This window comes from Mchenga conophoros, linkage group LG15, assembly GCF_057382185.1.
Source record: "Mchenga conophoros isolate Kocher_MC1m ecotype Shallow Benthic linkage group LG15, M_conophoros_male_GT1.1, whole genome shotgun sequence".
Taxonomy (NCBI): domain Eukaryota; kingdom Metazoa; phylum Chordata; class Actinopteri; order Cichliformes; family Cichlidae; genus Mchenga; species Mchenga conophoros.
Window position 1 is genome coordinate 19,340,937 of NC_140540.1, and position 25,239 is coordinate 19,366,175.

The 25,239-nt window shown below is 41.2% G+C and overlaps 1 protein-coding gene and 1 long non-coding RNA gene across 4 annotated transcripts in view; one reads left to right on the plus strand and one right to left on the minus strand.

Moving 5' to 3' along the window:
- Positions 1-25,239, plus strand: part of LOC146558206 (exostosin-1) — a 353,884-nt gene that overhangs the window by 175,925 nt on the left and 152,720 nt on the right. The gene's annotated exons all lie outside the window — the stretch shown is intronic.
- LOC146558210 (uncharacterized) lies at positions 21,607-23,779 on the minus strand. 2 transcript variants are annotated; one of them, XR_014888485.1, is made up of 4 exons: positions 23,432-23,779; positions 23,229-23,329; positions 22,293-22,311; positions 21,607-22,201 (listed from the first exon to the last, which is right to left on the minus strand). It is a non-coding gene; the product is annotated as an uncharacterized LOC146558210 (long non-coding RNA). The 2 variants fall into 2 exon arrangements; XR_014888486.1 differs by having other exon boundaries at positions 23,445-23,775.

A 25,239-nucleotide genomic window follows, 5' to 3' on the forward strand; every position in this document is an offset into this window, starting at 1 on the left:
AAAGAAAAGCAAGCGTATCAGCATTCTGATGTTTGCCCTGAGCTTTGATACAAAGTTGAGCTCCTGAAAGGAAGATGTATTGACATTGTAGATGTTAATAATTAAAGTTAATAATAATTCAGTGTCAAACCGAACACCCCCGGGTCTATGGCTTAAAGTTTTACTGGTCCATGTCCATTTTTATTGGCCTTCAGAAAATGTTGTTTTTTCAACATTTTTAATAATAATACAGTCTAATTAATATAATACTTGATTTTATTTCTGTCTTAATCTGAAAAATGTTTGAAATAAATAAGGTCTAGTACACCCAATACCCCCCTTTAGCTTTACTTCTGCTTCCTGCAAGTACGAGTGCGATACAAAGTGGGATGGCTAGGAAAGCATCAGCCTTCAGGAAGCTGCCTAATTTAAACATCGTATCAAACTTAGTTAACCATTGACTAAGTTGACTTTTGTAACTTTACTGTGGATTTACTCTATTTAAAACAAAGTACAGTGCTACTACTAACAAGCTCCAAAGTTCACTTTTCTTCATGTCAGAGTTTGTGGACCTATCTGCTTAGGTTGCTGGCAGGCTATCTCAGCTGCTTTAATGCGTTAGGCAGAATACAGCTTTGAGAGGTCAGCAGTCTGTCACAGGATTAACACAGACATACTGTACAGGCAACCATTCACACTCATGATCACCCATATGGGCAATTTATAATCGCAAATTAACCTAACCCCACTAACTGCATGTCTTTGGACTGTGGGAGGAAGCCAGAGTACTTGCGCACCTACACATGTGAAGAAAGTTAGGAATGCCATGGCTAACATATTTTACTTAAAAAATCACTGTTGGTGAAAATACAATACACTCTCTTGTTATGACTTAATAACAACAGACAAAGTTTGTCTTTTTATTCTATTGCAGTTTTATTTATTGAGCAGTTTGCAGCAGCGAGGTTTTTTTTTTTTTATATATATTTTTGGTTTCCAGTTATTAACTTCCTAGGACCTGGCATCCATATATGTGGACATCACATTTTGGGTTATCCAGACCAAAATACTACATTTTGCTTTACAAGTGCCTGATATCCACTCACAAGGACATTATACTGCCACTGTTCTATTTTAAACAAATATCCTCATATGTGGATCTCATTTTTCTCAGGAACAAAAATTAGGTTAAAAAAAAAATCTGGTAATTCTTTGTTTTTACATTCATCAGGTGCCAATCAGCCCAAATATCAAAGAGAAATTAAAAATGCATGCCATGGAAGAGTTTGGGTCTTAGGAGGTTAAGGCATAATAGTCAACATCAACAACAACAAAGACTCCTTGTCTGTTGATTGCATTGCAAAGCATAAGGGGGCCCTGGATCCCCACCAAACTGCTCCTTAAAATGTCATAGTTCTATGACATCACAGCATCTTCAAATTCGTCGAAGTTCACAGCCTTAGGTCCAGGCCTAGGTGTAGAAGATTGAAGTCGGAATACTTGAAAAAGTCACCATATCTATTAAATGATACTTTTTTCTTTAAAATTTCAGTCATTGTTAATAACTTTTAACTATTAAAGAAGAGTACTTACTTAACCACGCTCTGAATCAGTTCCTTAAGGACTTTTTCGACGACTTCTCCTAAAACGACATGTTAAAAAGAGTTATCAGGACATGACGATATATGCATATACATTGAGAATATTGTTCTTCAGCTTTTGATACTGATCTGGGAAATGAGGCTGTTGAATAAACACTTAAAAAGTTCTTATTTCTACCTACAATTACATTACAACATGTTAATGTAAGATCAGCACAGTGAACATTTTTATTTCCATCTGTAAGAATTTATATTCGAAGGTATTGCTCTGTTCTGTTCACAGCTTCCCACCTTGCTCCCACTCTTACAACACTCTTAGGTATGAATAGCATGGGTGGAGGTGGGCTGGAAATGAATGGATGTGCAAGTAATGGAGACTGGCTACAACAGCTTTATAGATTCGTCAATCCAGTGACGTGAAATCAGACAGGTGGTCGAAATCCCCCCCCAAAAAATAAAAATGAACAGATAGATACAAAAAACTGTGTCATCTGAGAAATCAGTTGGCATTAACTTAACATTGTAGCTGAGCTTCACTTGACTGAACTAAAGTCATGTTGCATTTTCTCTTTCTGTGTCCTGTAACATCTTGTTGGGACAACTAAAATCAGTTATCTAATTAGGATTTTAAGTTTAATTGAATATAAAAAACAAAAAAACAAAAAAACAAAAAAACAAACATTTTATTTAGCACTGATCCCTCTTGTTTTACCTCAGTTCAGTTCAATATAATTCTTTTTGCCAAAGACCAAACTCACTCACATCTCACATTATTTAGAGAACGGGAAAAGGGTAGGAAGTAGTGGCACGGTTTTTTTTCATAGATGAAAAAACACATCGCTCTACCCTTGGCCTAACTCTCGACGGGACCACCCTATATCTCCCGATCACTCGATCTTTTTTCTATTCTTTTTTCATTAGTTATATATAAAGTTTCAGAGAACACTACAAAAGGATAATAAAGTTCAGTAAAAGTTTGATGTTTTGAACGTTTGATCTTTCACGGCCTCAGTTTTGCTATAATGATACAGCTCTAACTTACCAGAAACCTGCTTTCCTTGAGGTTGAAGTTCTGTAGGATCAGCCATGAAGAGGACCAGTGTAAATACAAGAAAGATTATGGCAGACTTCATTCTGAAACACAAAAAAGATATCACAGTAGTATTTCTAGATTCAAATAAATTAATTCACTCATTCAGTCATATTCATTGTTACGACTTTGTATTTATAAATAAAAATAGTGTGCTACTAGCCTACCTACTCACCTTTCAACAGATTAATGAACTTAACATCTGTGTTCAACTAACTGTTTGCACTAAAACACTTGCCATGTGATCAAGTGCTCTGTATAGAGTAAAGGCATAGACACATTTTCAGTACAATGCTCAATTACGATCTGAATTTTGCCCTAAAAGGTTATAGAGAGTCAATATAATACATGTTAATGAACACAAGCTTAAATTGTAACATTTAACACTGCAGGAAGTTAATAACAAGTGTCTGTTTATCAAAAAAACGAACCATTAAAATAAGAACTGAAAGTTTCTGTATTCATGATGTGTATATCGAAGTAAATATATAAAATATAAATATATAAAATATAAAATATTATATAAAAATATTAATATTATATAGAAGGAACTAAAGCAAATCCTGTTTTTGACAGGTAAGGAAAAAAACAATTAAGACAGTTATCTCAGTTAGGTCACTGACGTGTCATTAATGTTTGGCATTAAATGTCTTAAAAGATATGCTTTCGTATTAGTGTAATTTAACATAACTATGAACTAACATAAAAACATGCTGACATACGTTGTGGAAAAACAAACAAACAAATGCTATTTAATTCAACTTTAAACATTCAATTTTTTTCATTTGTTTTTTGTGAAATATTCATTTCTCTTACCCAATGTTGACCACTAAGAATTTGCTTTAATTTTAGAAAAAATGTGCTTATGATGCTTTGTCACGTCTGTGGATGCCCTTTTATCAATAAGGATCTTGTTCTGTCCTCACTAAGCGTTGTCCTCGTGAACGTAGACTCAGCTATACAGACAGCTAAACACTCTCCTAATCAAAATCCAGGGAACAGGCCAATGTGTTGAGTTGGATGATTTAATAAGGAAAAAGTGTGAAACTGTTGACAAAACCAGAAATAAACCAATAAAAAAGTTGCCTCAATATACAGTATAACAAACACATATTCAAAAATATGAGCACAATATTTATCTGCTTAGTGAGTGCCCGAATAAAACATCAAATGAAATCACACTCATGATCAAAACGTTAAAGAAACCACATGACATATGAGCTAGCTTAACCTTACTAGCTTAGGTTATACATGCATTCAAATTAAATTCTAACTACAAACTATATCACGCCTTCACAACAAATAATAATGCACACAAGTTGTCTCAGTGATAACAAACAATATTACTCACAGATGATGCCGTTTATCAGCTGGATGGCAACAGATTAACGGAGGTGAAACTGCCTCTGGCTAGATCTTACAGAGTAAAAAAAAACACACACAAACAACCACTAGAGGGCAAACTGCTGCAGAACAGAAAATACCTAATGCCAGCATACTCCCCACCTGACATCCCTAGGATGTCAAACTGCACATCACTTGACAGAGTTTCTCTGCAACAGGAGTATAACTTCAGACACTGGCCTTAGGTAAAGTTTTGGAACACTGTCTCTGAAAACTTTCACCTCGACCTTCCTGACCTTTCCATTGTCACTTGGAAAAGTCCTTATGATCAGTCCTGTGGGCCAGTCATGTCTCTTCAGTGAATTGTCTTTCATTAGAACAACGTCTCCGTCCATGAGATTAGGTCTCTCCGTTCTCCATTTCTTTCGACCTTGTAGACTACTGAGGTACTCCCTTTTCCACCTCTCCCAGAATGTGTTGGCCAAGCTTTGAACCTGATGCTACTGACGTCTGAAGATATTACTATCATCAAAGTTACCAGGAGGAACAGGGAGTACAGCAATCTTCTGAGTTAGCAGCATAGCAGGAGTGAGGATGAGAGGTTCGTCTGGATCTGTGGACACTGAAGTAAGTGGTCTGGAATTGACAATTGCAGTTACCTCTGCCATAAATGTTGTCAGGACCTCATGTGTGAGCTGAAAAGACCCAAGCTTGAGGAACATTGCGTCAAGGATCCGACGTGTGACACCGATCATCCTCTCCCAGCTTCCCCCCATGTGTGAAGAGTGGGGAGGGTTAAACAGCCATACACAGCCCTGATCAGACAGGTAGTTGGACACTTCCTTGTTGTTACAGCCTTTGGAACTGATCCCAAGCTCTCGACAGGCTCCAACAAAATTAGTACCACAGTCTGACCTTAGCTGTTTGACAGGCCCTCTAACTGCAAAGAAGCGTCTTAGAGCGTTAATGAAACTGGATGAATCCATTGATTCGATGACCTCGATGTGTATGGCACGCACGCTCATACATGTGAAGATGATTGCCCAACGCTTACTGTTGGCTAGCCCTCCACGTGTCCTCCTTGAGGTGACACACCATGGTCCGAACACATCCAATCCAATAAAGGTGAACGGAGGATCTGTACTCAAGCGATCAGCAGGCAGGTCTGCCATTATCTGCTCCTCCTCTCTCCCACGCAATCTTCGACATGTCACACAGTTGTAGACCAAACTGCTGACAGACCGTCTTCCTCCAACAATCCAGAAACCAGCACTCCTCAAAGCGCCTTCCGTCAAGTGTCGTCCTTGATGGCAGACTTGCTCATGGCAGTGTCTGATAAGCAAGGAGGTAACATGATGTTTACCAGGCATGATAACTGGCTGACCCTCTTCTGCTGTGAGCTGTGACTTTTTCAGTCGTCCTCCGACGCGGAGAAGACCTTCAGAATCAATGAAAGGACAAAGCTTGCTGAGAGAGCACTGTTTAGGGACCTGACCTCCCTTTTGTAAGCAGTGTATTTCTTCTGAATAGACCTGCCTTTGGACAGCAAGAAAAATTCTGATCCTTGCATGATGCAGCTGGTCTGGACTGAAAAGCAGCTTGCAGTTGTGCCAACCGTGGCAAGGACCTTCTTTTGCTGCCCTTGTAAAGGAGTAAGCAATGTGGCAGAGCCTGGCAATAGCTCTGGTGAGTGACCTCCAACTTGAAAATCGCTCAAAGCGTTTACTGCCCAGCTGAAATGACAAATTTGTGGCACAAGTCACTACTTCTGGACGTAGTTCCACATCTGTTGCGGGTTCAACTAGGCTGAAAGCTTCCTGTTTTAAGTGACAATGTTGCTTGTCTACAAGAAAGGCTGGTCCAGACAACCAGGAGGAAGCTGCAAGCTGGTTAGCTGGAATCGCTCTAGTTGCATGGTCAGCTGGGTTGACATCAGAAGGAACATAGTTCCATTGGCTTTTGTTGGTTGAACGTCTGATCCTTTGTACCCTGTTATGAACATAGACGTAGAACCGTCTAGAGTCATTAAATATATACCCAAGTACTACTTTACTGTCTGAGAAAAGCTTGATGTCGTCTACCTGAATGTCTAACTCTGCAGACATAACCTCTGCCAGTTCCACTGCAAGAACGGCTGCACAGAGCTCAAGCCTTGGGATGGTGATGTCAGGCTTAGGTGCCAACTTTGTTTTCCCAAACAGGAATCCAACTTTGCTATGTCCTGCAGCATCTGTGACTCTCAGATAAGCAACAGCAGCAATAGCTTTGGTAGATGCATCACAAAAGATACAGATCTCCTTGCTCTGAGCTGTGGAGAGTGGGACCATTGTGTAGGCCCTTGGGATCTTCAACTCTCTTAGGTCTTGAAGAGATGTGCACCACCTCTGCCACTGTTCAAGCTTTTCTCGGGGCAGTGGTGCATCCCAGTCACAAGTCTCAGTGGTGAGTTCTCTCAAAATGAGGCGGCCCTGAACACTGAAGGGAGCAGCGAACCCCAACGGGTCAAATAAGCTGTTGATAGTAGACAACACACCCCAACGTGTAAAGGGTTTTTCTGCGCAGTCCACACGGAAAGTTAGAGTATCTGTAGCAAGATCCCAACCAAGACCCAGGCTGCGCTGCATGGGAGGGGAGTCCTGACCCACGTCCAGGTCTTGCAGGTTGCTAGCTAGATCTTCAGCTGGAAATGCCCTCATGACCTCAACACTGTTAGACACAATCTTGTGTAGTCTGAGGTTGGATTGCGCTAGCATGTCTTGTGCACCTTTCAGCACTTTGATGGCATCTTCTGCACTGAGGAAAGATTTTAGGCCATCATCAACATAGAAATGTCTGTGCACAAAGCTCCACACTTCGGGTCCATAGTCCTCTTCACCCTCCATAGCCGTCCTCTTCAGGCCATAAATGGCCACAGCTGGCGAGGGACAGTTACCAAACACATGAACCCTCATGCGGTACTCCAGCACTTTGTCATCAAGTTGGTGGTTACGAAACCACAAGAATCAGAGGTGGTCCCGATGATCCTCCCTCACTAGGAAACTGTGGAACATCTGTTGAATGTCTGTCATCACAGCAACTGGGTCCATTCTGAAATGCATGAGAACCCCAATTAGGGTGTTGTTGAGGTCCGGGCCTTGTAAGAGCACATCATTCAATGAGATGCCTTTGAACTGTGCGCTTGAATCAAAGACGATCCTTATTTTTCCCGGTTTCTGGGGGTAATAGACACCAAAGGAAGGTAAATACCAATACTCTTTGTCAGGCTCTGGTGGGGGAGCTGGCTCAGCATGTCCATTTTTGAAAATATCCTCCATGAAATCTATGAAATGATGTTTCATCTCCGGTTTCCTATTCAAGGTACGGCGAAGTGACATCAGTCGGCTGAGGGCTTGCTCTCGATTATTTGGTAAACGTGGTCTTGGACTACGAAATGGCAGGGGAGCCACCCAGCTGTTGGAATCATCTTTCTTGAACTCCTTGTTCATGATCTGGAGGAAGATTTCATCTTCGATGGAGGGTGCCAGCTTATCATCCTCTTTTGAATGGCTGAAGACCAGCTCACCTAAGCTTGGCTGACTGGAAGTCAGTGTGTCAGGGGATATTAGCTGTTCCTCTATGAACTTTTCTTTGCAGATGATCCTGTTCTCACAAGGCTTGAAGTAGCTTGGTCGTCCATTTTCAAGGACATTGGTCTTGAATGTGTTGACAGTCGGCCGGTGAGCCTCACCGAGACAGACGTCACCGACTATTACCCAACCTAGATCCACTTGTTGGGCATAAGGTTCGTTGTGACGGCCGTTACGCTGACTGCGCACTTTGTGAACTCGGATGATGTCCCTCCCAAGTAACAAAAGTATCTCAGCTGATGCATCAAGAGGAGGGATCCTGTCAGCAATACACTTGAGATGCTTGTGGCTTTGGGCAGCTTCTGGAGTAGGGATTTCGTCCCTATTATTGGGAATCAGGTTGCACTCAATAAGAGTCGGCAATGATAAGTGCAACTGTCCATCAGCTGACTCCACCATAAATCCAGAGGCCCTTCTTCCAGCAGTCTCGGTGATTCCTGAGCATGTTTTGAGGGTATAGGGGGAAGCCTCACCCTGGATGTCAAACATGTCAAAGAATGCTGATCTGGCTAGCGACACATTGCTTTGGTCATCCAGCATCACGTATGTCCTCACCTTTTGGTCTGGGAGACCCTTGGGATACCAGACAGATTTTGGAACATGATTTACCTTTAAGACCCTCACCACACACGGCTGTGCATGAAGAGGCTGCTATGTCAGTGACACACTCGGTAGGCTCCCCACCATGCTCTGCAGAAGGTGGTCTGGAACTTGGAGCCCAAGGTGCCGGTCCAGGATGGAGTGCTGCAATGTGCCGGTCGCTGTCACACTCAGAGCAGTGGATGTCAGCTTTATACTCTTTAGCTTGGTGAGTTGCTGAAGCACAACATTTAAAACATATGGAGTGCTCCACCAGGAAGCGTCTTCGCTCTGCAAGTGATCTTTCTCGAAAGCCTCGGCATTTCCTGAGGGAGTGAGGTTTCTTGTGGAGAGGACACTCTCTGTCTAGATCAACGGTGAGTCCTTTGGAGGACTGAGAGGTGGGGGGGTTTCCTACCTCAGTTTTACTTACGGATAAAGGAGGTTTGGATTTCCATTGTTTGGAGAAGGATCCGTCACCTTTGAACACAGCTGAACCGAAGTTAGCAAAAGCAAAGCTAGGATCATTTCTCATCTCTGCATGGTTATACACGAAGTCCACAAAAAATGAGAAAGGGGGATATGGAACTTGGTGCTCCCTCTTATAGCGAGACCCCTGAGTTATCCACTGTTCTTGGACATTGTGGGGCAGTTTCTCCGCTATAGGGTTTATTCCCCTTGCAGTGTCTAGGAAGCTGAGCCCTGGCAAATATCCCTCTTGCTTAGCAGCTTCGATCTCTAGGAGCAGGTCTCCGAGTTCTTGAAGCTTCTGGTGATCTCTATTTGAAAGCTTTGGGAAGTGGTTCAATCTATCGAAGAGAGAAGCTTCAATGGCCTCTGGAGAGCCATAACACTTGTCCAGCCTTCGCCAAAGCATGTTCAAACCCATGAATGGATTGTTGACATAAACTGCCCTTATCCTCTTGGCGTGGTGTAGCGACTCCCCACCAAGCCACTTAATGGGCAGGTCCAGTTCTTCACTAGGTTTGAGGCTAAGTCCCTCCACAGCGTTAACAAAGCTAGATTTCCATGACAGATAACTAGCAGGCTGGTTATCAAACACTTTTAGTCCAGCTGTGACAAGGTCTCGACGCGCCAGATATACAGCTAACTCAGATACACCTTGAGCCTCCAGTGGTGAGCGGGGTGGAAGTTGGTTTGTTGAGTCTGTGCAGCGATGTGTGTGCATGGAGGGGACATCTCTATCTGTGTTAAAAGACAGAGGGTCAGGGCGATTCTTTCTCTGGTTGCCTGGGTGCAGGCCTTCAGCCGAGCAAGCAGAAGGATACGGCTGTTGTGTGTCACGACTGATGCGATGAACTTTGATATCTGGGAGGTGTCTGTGTTGTGGTACAGAAGCAGCAGCCTGTGTTTCTTTCTCATTTTGAGCTAAAGCATAACTCTGCCCTGAAGAGAAATGTGCTTGGATGAACTCACCAGTTCGCTGTAATGACTGCTTCGTTGCTTGAGCATGACTGGCTTTACTCCCAAGGTCACAGTTGTCTAAATCTGCAGCAGCCTCAAACACTTGAGCCTCTGCTTCACACTCTTCTTTTAGTGCATTCAATGTAGCCTCTATGCGTGCTTTCTCCACTTGCATGTCTATTTGACGTTTGGCATAGGCTGCTCGCGTGCGTGCAGCTTCCGCCTTGGCACGAGCTTTAGCAGCAGCGGCACTAGCTGAAGATTTATTTGAACTTTGCTTGGAAAATGCAGCTGAGGCAGCACACTCTGACCTAACCTCCAGGCTCTGAATATCGGCGTCAATAGGGTTTGAGCTGGACATTGTTTAATACAGGCAGGTGAATGGGTCTTCAAATCCCGTAAAAAGATACAGAAGAAGCGAACGTAGCCTCTTTGATGTTTTTCTTCTACTTACTTACTGGTTACTGGTGGCGAAGAAATAGGCTGCCGAGATTCCTTCAAAGCTTGATGTGATGGGCCATCTTTTCACTGTTCTGTCCTCACTAAGCGTTGTCCTCGTGAACGTAGACTCAGCTATACAGACAGCTAAACACTCTCCTAATCAAAATCCAGGGAACAGGCCAATGTGTTGAGTTGGATGATTTAATAAGGAAAAAGTGTGAAACTGTTGACAAAACCAGAAATAAACCAATAAAAAAGTTGCCTCAATATACAGTATAACAAACACATATTCAAAAATATGAGCACAATATTTATCTGCTTAGTGAGTGCCCGAATAAAACATCAAATGAAATCACACTCATGATCAAAACGTTAAAGAAACCACATGACATATGAGCTAGCTTAACCTTACTAGCTTAGGTTATACATGCATTCAAATTAAATTCTAACTACAAACTATATCACGCCTTCACAACAAATAATAATGCACACAAGTTGTCTCAGTGATAACAAACAATATTACTCACAGATGATGCCGTTTATCAGCTTGTGAAGGCATGGATGGCAACAGATTAACGGAGGTGAAACTGCCTCTGGCTAGATCTTACAGAGTAAAAAAAAACACACACAAACAACCACTAGAGGGCAAACTGCTGCAGAACAGAAAATACCTAATGCCAGCATAGATCTGCTACCAGTAACGGTAAGCTGAAGATATGTCATGCAACGACCAGCGAACTTCGTAACACACTTTCAACATTGCATGTTGACTAAATTCATTGTTAATTATACTTCATGTAGTATTTAACCTAATAAGTTTTTTTTCTTTTTCTTATTCAAGCACTAGTATTTTTCCACTGCGTTTTCCCCCTCCATTATTGTTGTTGCATTTTCACCATTTTGTCTTTAACACAGCAGCTTCACTGCAGAGTTGTTTCTTGTCATGCCAGTTGTCTAAGTTTATTTTACAGTCAGTGTTCTTAAACCCAACCTATTAAATTCACCAGTTACTATGTTGTGTTGTTATTAGGCATTTTTGCTTTTTACATATGAGCTGCAGAAGGAGATTTTTTAAAATCAAGACACTCTTTTAGGAGCTCTTCTAGCCCCTCTCGGTAATCTTCCAAGAAAATAATGACATGTTTTTATTAGGGCAGTGTTTCTTCCTTGAGCCATCAGAATGAAGCATTTTCAGAGCCTTTTTCTGATTTGGTTGAAGAAAGAACTAAATAGGATGGTATTTACAGTGGGGCAAAAAAGTATTTAGTCAGCCACCGATTGTGCAAGTTCCCCCACCTAAAATGATGACAGAGGTCAGTAATTTGCACCAGAGGTACACTTCAACTGTGAGAGACAGAATGTGAAAAAAAAATCCATGAATCCACATGGTAGGATTTGTAAAGAATTTATTCGTAAATCAGGGTGGAAAATAAGTATTTGGTCAATAACAAAAGTACAACTCAATACTTTGTAACATAACCTTTGTTGGCAATAACAGAGGTCAAACGTTTACTATAGGTCTTTACCAGGTTTGCACACGCAGTAGCTGGTATTTTGGCCCATTCCTCCATGCAGATCTTCTCGAGAGCAGTGATGTTTTGGGGCTGTCGCCGAGCAACACGGACTTTCAACTCCCGCCACAGATTTTCTATGGGGTTGAGGTCTGGAGACTGGCTAGGCCACTCCAGGACTTTCAAATGCTTCTTACGGAGCCACTCCTTTGTTGCCCGGGTGGTGTGTTTTGGATCATTGTCATGTTGGAAGACCCAGCCTCGTTTCATCTTCAAAGTTCTCACTGATGGAAGGAGGTTTTGGCTCAAAATCTCACGATACATGGCCCCATTCACTCTGTCCTTAACATGGATCAGTCGTCCTGTCCCCTTGGCAGAAAAACAGCCCCATAGCATGATGTTTCCACCCCCATGCTTCACAGTAGGTATGGTGTTCTTGGGATGCAACTCAGTATTCGTCTTCCTCCAAGCACGACGAGTTGAGTTTATACCAAAAAGTTCTACTTTGGTTTCATCTGACCACATGACATTCTCCCAATCCTCTGCTGTATCATCCATGTGCTCTCTGGCAAACTTCAGACGGGCCTGGACATGCACTGGCTTCAGCAGCGGAACACGTCTGGCACTGCAGGATTTGATTCCCTGCTGTTGTAGTGTGTTACTGATGGTGACCTTTGTTACTTTGGTCCCAGCTCTCTGCAGGTCATTCACCAGGTCCCCCCGTGTGGTTCTGGGATCTTTGCTCACCGTTCTCATGATCATTTTGACCCCACGGGATGAGATCTTGCGTGGAGCCCCAGATCGAGGGAGATTATCAGTGGTCTTGTATGTCTTCCATTTTCTGATGATTGCTCCCACAGTTGATTTTTTCACACCAAGCTGCTTGCCTATTGTAGATTCACTCTTCCCAGTCTGGTGGAGGTCTACAATACTTTTCCTGGTGTCCTTCGAAAGCTCTTTGGTCTTGGCCATGGCGGAGTTTGGAGTCTGACTGTTTGAGGCTGTGGACAGGTGTCTTTTATACAGATGATGAGTTCAAACAGGTGCCATTCATACAGGTAACGAGTGGGGGACAGAAAAGCTTCTTACAGAAGACGTTACAGGTCTGTGAGAGCCAGAGATTTTCCTTGTTTGAGGTGACCAAATACTTATTTTCCACCCTAATTTACGAATAAATTCTTTACAAATCCTACCATGTGAATTCATGGATTTTTTTTTCACATTCTGTCTCTCACAGTTGAAGTGTACCTCTGGTGCAAATTACTGACCTCTGTCATCATTTTAGGTGGGGGAACGTGCACAATCGGTGGCTGACTAAATACTTTTTTGCCCCACTGTATGTAACACTTACCTATTCTTTGTGAGCATTCAAAGCACTTTTTACACTGGAAGCCATATTCACACACATACACACACAAACACACAATTATACAGTATAAAACATAGAATATAGTTTTTATCAAGTGAAACCTAAAAACGAGTATCAATTTAAAACCTACCAAAGTAGTGATCTCTCCCCTCCCCAAGTGGCTTACTTGTTTGGATCTATCCTTTAAATTTCGGCCATCTTGTGGCTGCATTTTTTTTGTCTCTCAAAGCATACTTAAGCCACTGATTGAGTGTGCCTGTTTCCAGTTTACAATGGCATGAGTTTGCTAAGGTTATTCTAGTTATTTGTGCATGGTCGTAGTCAATGAACCTCAGATCTTTGATGGGCAACTAATAAGAGACCAATTTGTAAAAGAGAGTTTGCTTTCACTGCTTTGAGATCAATCATGTTATCAATGTTTGGTGGAAATAGAATAAGCATTAAGTAAAACCAGTCCTCTCTAATATATCACCTTAACACAGCGGTCCCCAACCTTTTTTGAGCCACGGACCGGTTTATGCCTGACAATATTTTCACAGACCGGCTTTTAAGGTGTCGCGGATAAATACAACAAAATAAAACTAGTACCAGTACCGAAAAAAAGAAGATTTATTCATAAAAGACCCAGGAAAACAGAGTTAACGATAAAAACGATAACAAAATAACGCTAAAAACCAATAAAACCCCTGAAAACCATACATTTCACACCCGAGCCTCAACTCTCGCAGCCTGGCACCAAACGACTCACGGACCGGTATCGGTCCGTGGCCCGGGGGTTGAGGACCGCTGCCTTAACAGATAAACTCCAGGGCCCGTATCCCTAAAGAATCTTTGTGCAAAAAGTGGCTCCTAGCGGCCAAATTCTAAGAAAATTCTCAGAGTCATGACGTTTTCTTAGAATTTCCCCTAAAAGTGACATGACAATCCCAGTTAATATAAAAGCTATTCCTCAAGATTCCTAGCGCTTAAAAGGGCTCCTAAGGCGAGATCTGCTAAGAGCAGGGAAGAGGACTTTTAGTGGCTTAGGAGTTCCCCTAAGCAGCTGCACAAAATGGCCAACAGAAGAGGCAGGAGAGATGTCCTGCAAACACTGGATGACAGGGAATTATTGAGATGCTACAGATTGGATCGTGCAGGAATCATGTTTGTGGTGGATCTCCTTAGAGATGCAATTACTTCACCAACTCGACGCCACAACGCTATTACACCGGAGACGAAAGTAATCACAACCCCGAGGTATTTGGCAACCGGGAAAATGCAACAATGCCAGCAGTGATGACTTGGGTCTGCAATCACAGACATTGCTAAAAGCTGAGCCGTGTTACCCTCGTTAAGACCACACTGGACTTGTAACTTTGTGATTTCTACTTCATTAAGGACAGCCTCTTGAGATAGGCCATCTTGTTTTCAACGGGGTCCATATGGGAGTGAAAGTACAAAATATGCCAGCTAGGATATTAATATGAGCAAATAAGACACGAATCATTATTTGAACAGGGTGTAATGAGTTTAAGTTTTCACATATTTTAGATTCTAATGGCTATAACCCCTACAGCTTACTATTCATTTTCCAGATATTTTCTTGAATGTGAAATATTATTTACAATTACAGTCAGCATAAGATTAGAGTGTATAATATGTTTATTGATTTGAGGGTACATCCTTTGCTCATTATCACCAAAAGCTCATTTCCATCAAACTTGTAGGATCAACCAATCACGGCTTTTGAAATGATGACTCATACCTAGCAACGGGGTCAACCACACCTCCTCACTAAGATAGGATTTTCCATCCATTCCTTGCTCAGAGTTCACTGAAAATGTTCTGGAATCACTTCTAAGCTAAAACTCCTGGCAAGGAATTTTTAGGTTAAGTTAGGAGCTCTCTGAGAGGATTCTCAGAATCTTTAGGGATACGGGCCCTGATTTCTAACGAGCTTAGAGAAAGATGTAAAGGAACTGGAATGAAAATTGAAGACGTTTTCAATAACTCATAAACGGCTATGATATGCTGCTAATACTCTTTAAACCCCTGTAGATATTGGCAGTTCAGTATGTTGTTCAGTGCTCCAGCCTTTAATTTAGCTAGTTAATTTTTTTTTTTAGTAATATACTGTATTTTAGCACACTTTTTGAAAACAGTGTAGGCCTGTATTTCTGTTTTTCATTGCTTGTGACTGAATAACTGAACTTACAGCTTGAGCCTCAAGAACTAGTGATGTGCTATACCACTGATTTCCTTTCCGATCCGATACCAACTAAAATTCAGGGTGGTATCGACGATACTGATCCGATACCGATACTTTGTACAAAAACTTAATGTTTCATTGTATTTCATAATACAATATATTATTGTATTATTTTAATTGTAATAATAATATAATAATAGAGCTTTATAATGATTAAAGGACATTAGACTACTTGTTCTTATTGCTAATAATGCAGAATATTCATATAGAAATAACAAAAACCTGAAGTTGTGCGCTATTTGAGCATGTTGCCTGCCTGCAGCACTAAAGGACTCCGCTAGAGACGTCTGTCTTGCCCTAGCAGCACCTGTCCCTCGCCTCCTCTTCAGTTCGCCTCAACATAAGTTCATCATATTCTGTGATATGATTTACCCTGAGGTGTTTGATGAGGTCAGTGGTGTTGCCACAACACCTCACTGTCTTGCCACATATTGCAAACCGCGTCTTGGCTGTTTGTGGAGGTAAAATCCGTCCACACATGACTCCGTTTCCGCTCAGCCATTGTTGTGAGTGCGCACGCCAGGGGCTGCGACACATTTATACAGCCGTGTTTCGCATATGACTATGAAAGGAGTAGTCATATGTCTAAATTGGAAGTATGTCTATGAAGGTTCTCAGTCATCCAGGTCATCGTAGTCTAAGGAGCTTGGAAAGAATTGTTTCCATGAAGCACTTGCTGGTGTCTAGTCAAAGGAGTTTTCAAAGAAAAGTGTCTGGACTTCTTTAAGTTGCTTGAAGACGTTTCACCTCTCATCCGAGAAGCTTCTTCAGTTCTAAGGGTCAAATGGTGGAGAGTCCCAGATTTAAACCCAGTGGGAGTTTCCCCCCAAAGAGGGACAAAGGACACCCTGATGATCCTCTACCTAATCACATGAGCAGAGGTGTGAAAATGGGTGTGGGTCACTCCTCTTTCAAACCATCTGTCCTCTCTGTCCATGTGAACATTGGCATCCTCGAAAGAGTGACCTTTGTCCTCCAGATGCAGATGAACTGCTTAGTCTTGTCCTGTGGAGGTGGCTCTTCTATGTTGTGCCATGCGCTTGTGAAGTGGCTGTTTGGTCTCTCCAATGTAGAGGTCTGGGCATTCCTCGCTACACTGTACAGCATACACCACATTGTTAAGTTTGTGTTTTGGAGTTTTGTCTTTCGAGTGAACCAGTTTTGTCTGAGTATGTTGCTGGGTCTGAAGTACACTGGGATGTCGTGCTTGGAGAAAACTCTCCTGAGTTTCTCTGATACACCGGCTACATAGGGGATGACAATGTTGTTGCGTCTGTCTTTCTTATCCTCCCTCGCTGGTGTCTGGCCTTCTTTTCTGTGCATCTTTGCTGACTTTATAAATGCCCAATTAGGATAACCGCATGTTTTAAGTGCTTCCTTTACATGTGTGTGTTCCTTCTTTTTCCCTTCAGGCTTAGAGGGAACATGTTCTGCCCAGTGGTGTAGGGTCCTAATTACTCCAAGTTTGTCTTCCAGAGGGTGATGGGAGTCAAGGAGGAGGTAATGGTCTGTGTGTGGGGGCTTCCGGTAAACTTCATTGTTGAGGTTGCAATTCTCTTCAATGTGCACAGCACAGTCCAGGAAAGGCAAACAGTCATCCTTTGTGTCTTCCCTGGTGAACTTGATGTTTTTATCCACGGCGTTAATGTGCGCAGTGAAGGATTCCACTTCTTGTGTTTTGATTTTGACCCAGGTTTTGTCTACATATCTGTACCAGTGGCTGGGTACTGTTTTACCCCGGTTCTTTTTATTCCTCGAGCATCCAGAGACTGCACCGGAGCTCAGTAGTTATTTTCACAAAACCTTTATTCGTCTTTACTCATCTTTTACTCATCTTCATTTAAGCATGCATCTTCTAGAAGTGAAGACGAGGCTGGTGTGTCCCTCTCCAAAAAATCTTCACCGCTTTGTTCGTTACAGCCAGCTTTATAGAGGCGTCCCCATCATAAAACCCCCTACGGTGTGCTGCAAACTCTGTGTCTGTATCTATGTCCACGAGCACATGAATGCCTACATGTGCGCGTTCCCGCGTGTCTATGTGAGTGCTCGTGTGTGACTGTGTACGCATACCTGTGTGTATGTGTGAGTGCACATGAGTGAGTGTGCGTGTGGATGTGTGTGCGTGTGCGTGACAGTTAAAGCACTGTGGGTGTAGGTGACTCCCTAGGTCATAAAACCCATCTCCCTTCCAGACCACAGTTATCCAGTTACAAATGTTGAGACCCCCACCCAAACATTCTCTGGGAAATTTCCACTCAGCATTAACTGCTCTCTGTTTTACTTTCACATTTCAAGTGGGGGAGGGGTCTCCTACAATCTACTCCTAAGTTCACGACACAGTGAGTCCTTTATTATATTGAGGGCAGTGTCTCTACAATAGTTCTACATTCTATGTTAACACATTTCTAAACTCTAAAATAAGCTAAACACTCCTACAGTACTCTCCCTTTAAAAGAGCCAAGAGCCTTTCTTTCCACTTCTTCCATGTAAAGGTTGGGCAGCCATGTTTTTGTCTGTAGAAGCCCTCGTTGTATTTGAAATATGTAGTGGTGAAGCAGAGGTCTAACAGTGTGCAAATCTGATCGGGTGTGAAGTTGGTCCTGTCTTCCAAGGAGCTGTCTTCTTGTAGTCGTTTTCTGATAGTCTCCACTGCCTCTGTGGTGCGTATGCAAGTGAAGAGGGAGACTACATCAAAGGACACCATGGTTTCATCTGGATCTAGGGTAAGTTTCTGGACCTTGTCGGTGAAGTTCTTGATGTGATGTGGGGTGTTCCCCACAAGAGGTGCCAGGATGGTAGCAAGGTGTTTCGAAATGTTGTAAGTGGCTGAGTTTATGCTACTGACAATGGGTCTGAGTGGGACACGCCCCCCCAAGTGGTACCCCAGATACTGTACCTCCCTCCGTCCAGCCTCACACTTCTTCAGGTTGGCCTTGAGCCCCACCTTCCTCAGAGACTCCAAGACAGCAGCCACCCGCTGCACATACTCCACCCAGGTGTTACTATGGATGATGATATCGTCCAGGTAGACAGCAGCATATGCAGCATTCGGACACAGTACCGGTCCATGAGCGTCTGGAAAGTGGCGGGGCTCCAAACAAGCCGACGGAACTGTGACGAATTGGTACAAACTGTACGGAGTGGAGAAGGCCAGTTTTTTCCTTGGGCTATGCAGACAGGGGGATCTGCTAGTAGCCCTTGGTTAAAACCAATGTAGCAGTGCCTAACCGGTACAGGAGCTCGTCGACCTGGAGCATGGGATAAGCATCAAACTGTGGCACGTGTGACAGAACAATTCATCTTGCAATAGTCGACACAGAACCGTATAGACCAGTGTTGGGCAAGTTACTTTGAAAAATTAATTAATTATAGTTACTAGTTACTTCTTCAAAAAAGTAACTAAGTTAGTAACTGAGTTACAAGATTCTAAAAGTAATTAATTACTTGAAAAGTAACTATTGCGTTACTTTAAAAAAATGTTTAACATTTTTTCCACGGTATTATTGGCCATTTTTAACAACTTTTGATTTTCCCCCAACATTTCACCTTTAAAAACTATTTACTTTGCTTGTTTGGTATCATCCTTTTCAGCACAACCTAACGTGTCTGAATTTACAGTTATGTTTTCATTTTGACATACTGTATTAACACAATTGATCTAAGCTCTAGCAAGCACTCTCATAAGCCGAGAGTGCTTGCTAGAGCTGTCCTCAGACAGTAAACGTGACGAAACTATTGAGGAAAAAACGCTGCATATTATGCACATATTGTTTATCATGACTCTGGTTTTACGTGGCCTATCAACACAATTTAAAAACTGGTATATATCACCTTGTTGCTTTGTCATCTTGAAGTGGTCATGTGATTGGCTTACCACGACTACTTTATTCTTCCTCAGTCAAACAGCAGCACTCATTGTTTTGCCCCCTTAGCTCCGGGTGTTGTGCCAAAAAGTGATCATCAGGCAGAAAGTGATTGCCGTCCTCGGGAGTGCGCGCAGCTGCTTAAAGCTGTATCACCCCGATAACTTACGTAGACGGCTACTTCCATACAGTACAACTGATGCGGTAAGCTGAAGACAGCTTTAACTGTCTGGTTGTTGAAAAATAGTAACGCGACCGCACCGCATTTTCTTGTTAGTAACGGTAATGGCGTTGTAACGATAGAAGTAGTAATTAGTTACTGAAAAAAGTAATGCCGTTAGTAACGCCGTTACCGTTACTTGTAACGCCGTTACCGTTACTTGTAACTAGAGATGGCACGATACCACTTTTTTATGTCCGATACCGATACCGATATCATAAATTTGGATATCTGCCGATACCGATATGAATCCGATATGGTGTTTTTTAATCAACAAAACTGTTTTTTAAAATATCTTGCTGCATTTTGTATACTCAAGTTTAAAACAACAACTACACTAAAGCTATTCTGTTATACCTGTATGCAAAAAAAAATATTTCATAGTACAGCAATACTGATCAATCTAATAAACTTAAACCTACACCATCCTCCCTATTCTGGTATTTTAAAGAGTACTTAGCATAAATATTAAGCAACCTAACTAATAGGGTTCCAACTCCCAGCAACAACAAAAATAAATAAATAAAAAATAGGGAACCACCCCTCACGCTCCACCTCATGATGCTTAATCGACGTAATCAACCTTAATTTGATGCAGTGTGAAAAAAAATGCACAGAAATCAATTATTTTTCAAGAAATATTAAATAGATTCAACATCTTTCTTCAACAAAATTGCAGACTGCACAGATGGTACCTTCCCAAAGGAAAAAGTACTATAGCTTACTAGGGTATATATATTAGACTTAATAGTTACTATATACAGTAATGGACTTCTATTCATTTTGCATCAAATTAAAACTTTGTGTGTCAGATAATTATTTATTAAAAGCTAGACATTTTAAATGAGAATAAGAAAGAAAAGTATGTCTTTGTGCCCCCTTTTCCCTGTTAATACCCTACCGGCCCCCCTGGCTAAACTTTGCTAGATCCGCCCCTGCACAGTTACCAGCGTCAGCTACGTAGAAAAAGATCCTCGAGTAGAAAGTAATAATAAATAAATTCTAACAACAGCTTATTAAGCTTAAACGTGCTGCTGTTGTTCAGCCGCTGGTTTCCTCTTTCTGGTGCAAAGTGGGCCAAAAGCAAACTAGAGACACGGACTCGCGACAGAAAAGCCGATCAGCTGATCGTTAAGCAGTTTCATGATTGAAGTAGCAGCCGGAGAGCGAGAGGCAGTCGCTTGTTAAGCTTAACGCAGGAATGCTTTACAAACATTCAGAGATGGACTTACACACTTGCTTTACTTCTCTCGGGGATAACTTTGTCGGAGATGAAATGCGGGGTTGCTAGCGAAGCTCCACATGCTATCCAGACCACAGGTCCCGCATGCCACAGCCGCTCTATCACGTGATGCATACTGCTCCGACATGCTAACCTGAGGTGAGTTACGGTGTGTTGCAAGTTTTGTGAGGTGCTTTCGTGATATTTAATGGATCGGATTACATTTTTTTATTTTTCTCCGATATCCGATCCAGTAATTTAGGTCAGTATCGGACCGATACCGATACGTAATATCGGATCGGTCCATCTCTACTTGTAACGCCGTTATTCCCATCACCGGTATAGACCCGTCTTTTTTCACAACCAAAACTATGGGGCTACACCAAGCGCTGTGTGACTCTTCTGTTACTCCTGTTTTCAGCATTTTGGCCAATTCCCTCTGAACAATTTGCCTCTTATGCTCAGGTAACATGTAGGGCCGTGAACACACAGTCACGCCAGTCACATGGGTATGGGTTTTGTCATACCCATGTGACCGGCCATTGGGTTGTAATGAGCCACCTGGAAAATAATTTCTTCTAGGCATCAACAACTGGGTGTGTCACAACACAATACAATCTGTTCCTAATCAAAAAAAAAATGAGGAAATGTCAGCGCTGCTTCAGGGCAGACCATCTGACCTCAATTCTTATCACCTGGTCAAAGGCTGAGCATAGGGTGTCATCATGAGTGCTGCCCAAGTGTGGCGGCACTGAGCCTCTCATTCAGCAGGAGCAGACAGAGAGTCCATTCCTCCGCAGTCGCCTGTGACACCTCCAGGAAGGCTTTGGGGTTTTGGGGGGAGCATCATCAGCACTGGCAAAGAGCCAGATTGAGTGGTTTTACAAAACCTTGCTTTGAGACCACACCCTGAACCCGCTTTTCCACTCCTCTCGCCCACCACAGAAACATCTTGTTCATAGTATAATTTTTTTTTAAATACAACCTGTAACTGCATGAAGGTCAGAGCAACCATTCAAATTATTTCAATATTTATTCAAACACATGTATCCTTTAAATTAGACAAGGGACAAATGTTTTTGTGCATGAAAATTTATTTTTTGCTTTAGCATTATTAGGTGTGAATGCGGGGGTGAATGTGAGTGGGAATGATTGTCTGTCTCTGTGTGTTAGCCCTGCGACAGACTGGTGACCTGTCCAGGGTGACAGCTCCAGCGACCCTGAAAAGGATAAGGGGAAGCGAATGGATGGATGGATGCTTTAGCATTATAATAAAATGTGTTGCTGAAACAGTAAAGTAGTTCTACACATTACAAGTGTTGCAGAAAATTATTGAACCTTATTGAAAATTTACTCAATACATCTCATTTGTCTCTTTAAATCATCTCATCATGTCATCAATCATTCAGACACATTTTAAAGCCATAGCAGGTCATGTTAATTAGTTTGTTTTTCAGAGGCGCATAAAGCATTCAACTACAGTAAAGAGTTTTAGACTTTCTCTTTCGGGTGGAAGTCTAGTTAAAAACAACTCTCTCTCGTTTGAGCTGCTCTCGGTTAAAGCGTTGGTTCAGCTTTTCCTGTTGCTGAAGTTGTTTCAGTTGCTGTAGTTGTTGCTGCAGTTCCTGCTGCAGTTCCTGCTCTACCTGCAGTTCTCCTCTTTGTCTGCGACGTTGTATTGGGCTGTGGTCAGAGAGAAATGACAATTTAGATCCACATGCAACAAGAGTAGTTGTCAAGCATTTGCAATAATTGTAGAAGCACAAGTTCTTACCGATGGATAGCCTTGTCAGCTGAATAAAAGAAAAAAGAGATGGAAATAATGTAGTATGAATTTGACACAGTATTATACATATAATATTAATGCAGGATGTACAATGCAATTATACCATTCAAAGGGAATGTGCCTGTAGTGTACATCTTACCATACTATAATTCATATAATATAAAACACAGTAATGCAGGATGTATAATGCTGTTACCGTAACTGTAGTGTACAACTTACTTATCCTAAATTAGCTTTGTCTAGAAATGATAATTGAGCTGCGATCATGGTATCTGATACCACGGCCAAAAACCTATTTTTTGCTGATAAAAGACTTTGAGGAAGCTAGCTTATGTTTTTGTGTTAACTGTATTATAGTGAGGAAGTAATGATCACTGGCATTCCTAATTTTAAGTAAACAAAGGTAAAATAAATGAGGCGAGGGTAAGATGTTTCCAATATTAGACAATTTTACAGGTCAACTTTAAATTTTTAAGCCCATAAGCCTCCAGCCAAATCTGACATTAGCTGTTGCTTTTAAATAAAATCAGACACCTCACTTTTTCAGAGAAATTGGTTCTCATCCTCATAAGGTTCCCGTGTAAAAATATGCTATTGTCCAAACTTAAACCTTGGTGTGTTTCTTTCTAAAATTTTAAATGTATTAAATATTTAATGTATATGTATGTGTTTATGGTTATGCATATAGTAAACTTATGATTTACATAGGAAATGCGAGCAAAGAAACTGGTAAACATAGTAGTCCAACATTAAATTAACATTAAACACTGTAATGTTATTACAGTAGTTACACATCTCCATTCGTACATTTTCTACAATTTCTACATAGATGATGATTGTTAGAATACATGAGAACGGGTTACTGTAAAAAAAAAAAATCCCTGTCATGATGGGTAAAAAAAATCTAAATATCAACAAGATTACCGTTAGAAAGTCCACCGATAATATGGGAAAGAAAGCCTTCCCCAGGTTCAGCCATGAGGACGACCATCGACAGCACAAGGAACAGTATAGTGCACTTCATCCTAGAGATAAGAATCAGAGAAATCCTATTACTTTATTTAAGTTGAATTTAATGGCTCTTTTTGAGTTATCAAGTTTAAGTAGTTTTTTTTTTAATTACATACCTTAAATACATACCTTTCTGATTGAGAGGGAATTCAACTGTTGGCTATGGAAAGTAAGTGGTGTAAGGCCTACAAGTAATGATCGCTGTGTGTTTGCACATCTCTTTATATACCAGTTGTTGAATTACTTTATGTGTTGCTTGTGCAATACAGGATGGAAAAAGTAGACTATTACATGGTATTTTGTAATGTACAATGAGCAATTATCTCTGTCAATGAGGTTATGTTTGCATGTGTGTGCGTTTCATTGTTTCTGCCTGTGCGCGGTTGAAAAGTTCAGAATGAATTCTGATACAATTTTGTATGATTGTAGAGTGGTGTTATCTTTGTGTCTTTTATACACCAAGGTCATCAATGTAGTGATTTATTGATGTTCATCTTCTTACGATCAGAATATCCCACTTTTTATTAGCGTCTCTTCATGAAAGAGTTTGCAAGCTCATAGAGTTAGTTACATTTTTTGGTAATTTTGCCAAGAATTAAAAAAAAAGGGAATAAAGTGGAGACTTTCAGCTTCCTTTGACAAAAAAATTTAGATAATTGTTCAGGCATTACCAACATTTTCAAACCCAGTCCCTGATTTCCAGGAGTTAAAAAGTAATTGGAAAACTTACTGACAGATCGATTCACAGCTAGGTGAGATCTGTTCCTTTTTTGTTCCATGGCCAATCAGGCACATAAAATGACTGAAGCTGTGGCACACACCATTTATGATGGTGATCTGATTAAAGAGTTTTTTGAATAATCATTTGAAATATCCATATTTTTTCTGTCTACAATTAGAATGCTAGTATACATAAATAAGTTAGAATGACTAAAGCAAACATAAGATTTTCATTTTGGTCTGTAATAATTCATATTTCCCATCCGTTGACATACATGTAAGGGCAGAACTAGGAATAGGATTTAGGAGCTAGTTCTCGTAGAGAGGTTCAGTTCTCAATAGTTCACTTCTTTGGAATGGTTTGTCTGCTTGCCTGTCAATCCGGCTTATCGGTTCCAGATGCACTTGTGTTACAATCACTTGATTTAAGTTTGTCTGCTGAAGGGAGAAAAATTATGTCTGAAGTGTAGTGGTGTGCGGATTCTTCCGATACCAGTAATTTATGTTCTAGAATCGATTCTCATATTAAAATATCGATATTTTAGTACTTTGGGGTAAATTTGTAGTTTTTCATTAACAGGAACACAGTGGAAAGAAACTATATCGTTCGGATCATCTAAACTGGAAGAAACTACTTCCTCTTACGCCTTTCATAGTCATATGCGAAATAGGGCTGTATAAATGTGTCGCAGCCCATGGCCAGTGTTGCCAACTCCTCAGTAAGGAAAATCAGTCAGTCTGTCTGTCTCTGTGTGTGTGTGTGTGTGTGTGTGTGTGTGTGTGTGTGTGTGTGTGTGTGTGTGTGTGTATATATATATATATATATATATATATATATATACACACACACACACACACACATATATATATATATATATATATATATATATATATATATATATATATATTAGGGGTGCAACGATACACAAAATTCACGGTTCGGTTCGATACTTTGGTGTCACGGTTCGATATTTTTTCGATACAAAAAAAATGTTCATGCCTTTTTAATTTGTCATTTATTAAAATTATAAATATATATTTTAACTCAAAAGTACAGTTTTTAAATTTAACCCTAACCCTTGTGCGCGTTTTTTATTTTGACAGCGAATGTGCACCTGCGGACCACTTATGTGCAGCCCTGGTTATTTAGCTCGTCATATTGCAGCCACAGAAATTATTTTGTCCATGAAACCATAAAGCTGCA